This window comes from Pseudorca crassidens, chromosome 20 (assembly GCF_039906515.1).
Source record: "Pseudorca crassidens isolate mPseCra1 chromosome 20, mPseCra1.hap1, whole genome shotgun sequence".
In the NCBI taxonomy this organism is placed as follows: domain Eukaryota; kingdom Metazoa; phylum Chordata; class Mammalia; order Artiodactyla; family Delphinidae; genus Pseudorca; species Pseudorca crassidens.
In genome coordinates this window covers 58,637,064-58,642,875 of record NC_090315.1, presented here as the reverse complement: position 1 = coordinate 58,642,875, position 5,812 = coordinate 58,637,064, and the positions used below count along the sequence as shown (strand labels likewise).

General features: G+C 51.9%; 1 pseudogene; it reads left to right on the top strand.

Moving 5' to 3' along the window:
• Positions 1-5,026: 5,026 nt before the first annotated feature.
• LOC137214547 (arginine/serine-rich protein PNISR pseudogene) lies at positions 5,027-5,603 on the top strand (annotated as a pseudogene).
• Positions 5,604-5,812: the final 209 nt, after the last annotated feature.

The following is a 5,812-nucleotide window of genomic DNA, read 5'->3' as shown; positions in this document are numbered from 1 at the left end:
TTGCCTCCAGATAGCTCATCTCTTTTCTTCCTTAAAAATAAGAAGCTTCTTGATTTCTAACCGAGTGCACTGTCACTCAGCTAAAAAATGATACTTCTCGGCCAGGCTTGCACCCTCTCCTTTCTGTAGAACTTCATCTAAGTCAAGGAGGAGTGAGTGGAATAGTTTTGTGTGGCTTCAAGGAAGGCTCCCTAAAGGGAGGGGGAGGTTTGCCCTTCGCGGTTCTCCTTCTTCCTTCCTGCCTAGAATATGGGCATGATCGCTGGAGTGCAGCAGCCACTTTGGACCATGAGGTACCTTGGGAACAGAAGCCATAAATGGTGGCACTCGGGTCCATGACTGATACAGGTCTCTATATCAGTTCTACTACCTACATCGGACTTCTTTTATATAAAAGAGAAATAAACTTCTGTGCTTATTTAGGTGGGGAGGAGGGGTGGGGTTTTTGTTCCTCCCTAGTAGCCAATCCTGATAACGTCTTTAGTTTAAAAGTGATAATAAATCGAACGTCAGAACAAGGGAGGCTGTTTTCTGCTGTTATTGTTTCTTTGTCTTCTCTTTTGTTTTTTTGTTTGTTTGGTTGGGTTTTTTGGGGCTTTTTTGGGCCGCACTGCGCGGCATGCAGGATCTTAGTTCCCAGACCAGGGATTGAACCTGCGGCCCCTGCAGTGGAAGTGCAGAATCTTAACCACTGGATCTCCAGGGAAGTCCCTGTTTTCTCTCTTTTGAATCATCCGTCTGGAACCTCTTCATTCTTGGAGGCAAACAACAAAATGGAAGTATGATTATATCTTCATGAAAACGGGAAGACTACATTTCACAATTTCATGAGACTCTGCTCACACTGCTTTGAAATCATTAACCTGAAACATGCCTGGGTTCCCGCCATCACCAGGGTTTCTGCCCCCCCCCCTTCTCTCCAATATCCAAGGAGAAGAGCCAGAGAACACGGATGACTGTGGCTGGGAACGCCTCAGGAAACGCAGCTCTTTTGGCAAACGCTACAACGGTGATTGCTTTCTCCCCGGATGACGATCAGGCTGTTCCAGAGGAGGCTGGGCCCTGGGTTTCACACCCAAGGTGTGGCATTTCTGGAAGATCCTAAACCTTTCTGCCAGCCTGGGGGGAAGCCAAGCATCCCCATGCTGCCTGTTCTCTCACGAACGGCACCCCCCAGTGTGTGTGCTGGGTCCTTATGTGAGCTGGACCCCTGCACACCAGCCGGGGGAGTGACAGATGAACAGAATGAAAACTGGTCTCCCCTCCAGCCCCCAGGAAGGGAATCACAGCACTGCACCCTCCTGCTAGGGAGGGGCCCTGGGCCTCTAGATCTCCTGCTGGACCTTGAATCCAAGCTCTATCCCTCTTGGCTTGAGACCCTGGGCAAGTGCTTTGACTTCCCCGTCCCTTGATCTCTCCATTTGTGAGATGGGAATAGTAACAGACTCACTTTACAGAGCTGCTGTAGTAACGAGTTAATTGTCAAGAGTTCTCAGTATCATCCCTCTCACCCCTGTCCTCTGAGTCGTCAACACTCCTGTTTCTTTTTTTAAATATATTTATTTATTCATGGCTGTGTTGGGTCTTCGTTGCTGCACGCAGGCTTCCTCTACTTGTGGCGAGCGGGGGCTACTCTTCGTTGCGGCGTGCAGGCTTCTCATTGTGGTGGCCTCTCTTGCTGTGGAGCACAGGCTCTAGAGGCGCAGGCTCAGTAGTTGTGGCACGCGGGCTCAATAGTTCTGGCTCATGGGCTCTAGGGCACAGGCTCAGTAGTTGTGGCACATGAGCTTAGTTGCTCTGCAGCATGTGGGATCTTCCCGGGCCAGGGCTTGAACCCGTGTCCCCTGCATTGGATTTTTTTTTTTTTGCGGTATGCGGGCCTCTCACTGTTGTGGCCTCCCCCGTTGCGGAGCACAGGCTCCGGACGCGCAGCCCCAGGGGCCATGGCTCACGGACCCAGCCGCTCCGCAGCATGTGGGATCCTCCCGGACCGGGGCATGAACCCGCATCCCCTGCATCGGCAGGCGGACTCTCAGCCACTGTACCACCAGGGAAGCCCTGCATTGGATTCTTAACCACGGAAGTCCTGTCACTCCTGTTTCTATAAATACCGTCCCTCCCAAGCACTACTGCCTATGGGACACCCTCCCTAATCTCCCCCACCCCAGAAAACTATCAAATAAATGGAGTCTGCGGTCAGAGTTTGAAAAGCAGGGTAAATGAGCGTACCCGTGTCACAGGTGTGCCAGAACAAATGACCACAAACTGGGTGCCTCAAAACAACAGGAGTTTGTTCTCTCACACTATCCGAGGCCAGAGTCTGAAATCGAGGCGTCGGCAGGGCCAGGCTCTCTCTGGAACCTTGGAGGGGATGATCCTTGCTCTCCTCTTGCAGCTTCTGATCTGCCGTGTCCCCTCCTCTCCATATAAGGACACTAGTCACAGTGCATTAGGGCCACACTAGCTCAGTATGACCTCGTGGTATTACACCTGCAAAGGCCCTTTTTCCAAACGAGGCCCCATTCTGAGGTTCCAGCGGACATGGGTTTTGCAAGGACACTATTACCTTGACTCTGAACTGTGTGACCAAGAATACGGCAGAAGTAACGCTGTACTAGGCCTTAAGAACCTGGTAGCTTCCACTTCTTCCTCATGGGGCGCTTGTACTTGGAAGCCCACCGCCATGCCGTGAGGAAGCCCAAGCTGCCCCGGGGAGGAGAGCCGGCAGCCAGCACCAACATGCAGTTGCAAGTGCGGGTCCTCCAGACGCAGCTGATGCACGAGCAAAACCAATGACTGGTGCTGTCCTCGGGTGGTAAGTTTGGCGGTGGTTTCTTGTACAGCAGCGATAGGTAACAGGGACGGGAAGGGTCAATCCGCTCCTTGCTTTTACCGCACAGGGCCGGGCACACAGAAGGCGGTCATCAAATGTTTGCTGACTGTAACAGAATCATCTCTGACTCCCAAGAAAGCACTCGACAATGGCAACAACCGAAGTCATTAATACCCCATGATCTACTGAATAGAACGTGACAGGGCTCTGTCTTCCTTCTTGTCTAAACCAAGATAAATTGAGATTCTTATTTCCAAATGATGGGGCGGCCTCTGTGTTCCTATTAAATACTGGCCCTAATGGAAGACAGACTTCTGGAGTCCCTGGCAGGCTGTGGCGGGGTGAGTCAGTGGATTCGTGCAGATGTGCAAGCCCTAGCGGGTCTCCGACCCGGGAACAATTGTGAGAAGGGCCTCTCCCTGCGCACATGTGTTCCCAATCGTCAGTTGAATGACCTGGGTCTGTTGCTCACTGGGGCTTGCTGTCAACCCAAGCCAAACCTGGAATCGTCTCCTCAGGAGAGTCATGACCACGTGGCCAATCGTTAGCATGACGGCTCCCAGTGACCCCCGCCTCCCCGTGTCCTCGCCCCGCTGTGGCTCTGCCCCTCAGCTCCTTACCAGGTGGAGTCTATTCTTTGGCCCTCATACCTGGCTTGGCTGTGTGGTTTACTTTGAACAATAGATTACAGTGGAAGTGATGGGGCACCTGCTCCAAGCTTGGGACCCACAGGGTCTGCAGCTTCTGCTGTCACTCCCTCAGACCCAGAGACAACTGTGCTATAAAGAAGCCCAGTCTAACCCACTGGAGGATGAGACGATGGGGAGTACGGGGGGCTGGGGACCGCAGTACCTGAGCTGAGAGCCAGCCCCAACCGCCAGGCACATGAGCGAGCGGCCTTGGACCCTCAGCCCTGGCCAAGCTGTCAGTCCCCTGCAGTGACACCACAGGACCACCCCACAGAACCTGAGGATAATACACTGCATTGTGTGAAGCCCCTATGATTCGGGATGCTTTGTTACATGGCAAAGGCTGACCAAAACAGACCACGCCATGTAACCTGGTCAAGGATAGAATGTTCTGAAAGCCATACATTCCCCCTCCAAACAGCCAGCTTTCCCAGGGAAGAATCCCAGGGAATATTTTGTATTTCTCTTATAGGCTGAACTGTGTACCCCACCCCCCAAATCTGCATGTTCAAGTCTGTTAAAAAGAAAACCACAGGGCTTCCCTGGTGGCGCAGTGGTTGAGAGTCCACCTGCTGATGCAGGGGACGCGGGTTCGTGCCCCGGTCCAGGAGGATCCCACATGCCGCGGAGCGGCTGGGCCCATGAGCCATGGCTGCTGAGCCTGCGCGTCCGGAGCCTGTGCTCCGCAACGGGAGAAGCCACAGAGGTGAGGCCCGCGTACTGCAAAAAAAAAAAAAAAAAAAAAAGAAAACCGCAGGCCCGAAATGGCGTCACTTGCGCTAAAGCCCATGGTAGCAAACCTAGACTTCATACCTGGGTTAACTGCAGTCTCCAGCAACTCAGCTCCTCCCCAGCATGGAAGTTTCTCCGCTCCTCCAAGGCTCTGTGACAGGCTGAATAACGGCCCCCCAAGATGTGCACATCCTGATTCCTGAAGCCCGTCAATGTGATTTATATGACGCGTTAGCCTCCTACGGCTACTACAAAGGACCAAAAATGGAAAGGCTCAAAACAACAGAAACTTATGCTCTCACGGTTCTGGAGGCCAGAAGTCCAAAATCCAGGTGTCAGCAGGGCCTTGCTCCCTCCAAGGCTCTGGGAGAGGATGGGTTCCACGCCTCCGGCAGCTTCCACTGGTCGCAAGTTGGGGTTCCTAGGCTCTGCATCCCTCCAATCTGACTCCATGGTCACACGGCCATCTTCCCTGTGCGTCTGTGTCCAAATTTCCCTCTTTTTACGAAGACACCAGTGACTGGATGAGGACCCACCCTATTCCAGTGGGAGCCCAACTTGATTACAGGTGCAAAGACCCTATTTCCAAATAAGATCACATTCTGCGGGCTGGGTGAAGATGAAACTTGGGGGAGTGCTAGTCAACCCACTACACATTGTAAAAGGGACTTTGTTAATGTGATTAAGGATCTGGAAATGAGGACGTTATCCTGAATTATCCTGTGGGTCCAGTGTGATCACAAGCGTCCTTACAAGAGCGAGGCAGGGTATTATGGGAACAGTGGCGACACGGTGTTCCGGAACCGGAGTGGGGCGTAAGTAATCTTGCTGCTATGCTTCCAAGCTGTAGTTGTGAATCCACCTAAATTTTAAACAGAAGGTGAACCTCTGAGAAAGTCAGATATACTTTAAGAGTCAGGATGTGGATTCGAGGAGGACAGCCTTGGCAGCAGTGGCCCTGGCATCAGCAACAACGGATGCAGTCACTCCAGCACCAGGAGGATCCCAGCCAGACTGGCTGGGCTGCACTGGCTCAAGCTTGGGTTTGCCCAAAGAGTAGCTTCAGGACAGCAAAGCATGGCAGAGCCACCACCAGGAATGATGCCAAATGCACAAGGTACGTCTACCATGGAGTCTGGTCCAAACAATCATGGGAATTTCCAAGGGGATTCAAACTTTTAACAGAACGTGGCAACCAGGCTGACAGGGGCTGGGAACACTGGAAACCTCACCGGGCATCTAGGGGAGACAGCATTCGAGGTCTCTCTGTTGCAACCTATGGCCTTTTTAGCAGCAGCCCTGGCAGAGCAAAACATGTCTGGTCTCCAATTAAAGAAAATTTGTGTCACTATGTGACAAATTAGTCTGTCAGAGATACTCTGCCCCTACCATCACCCATCTTTCTCTTCCCTTTTTTTTTTTCAGATAGTGAAGATCTTCCATAAGCTTTTATCTGTTTTTGTTTGTGTGCTTTTTTGACTTCACAGTATGATTAGGTTCCTTGATGCTAGTTCAGTTTTCTAGGACTTGTGTTATTATTTTTAACAGTCACTTCAAA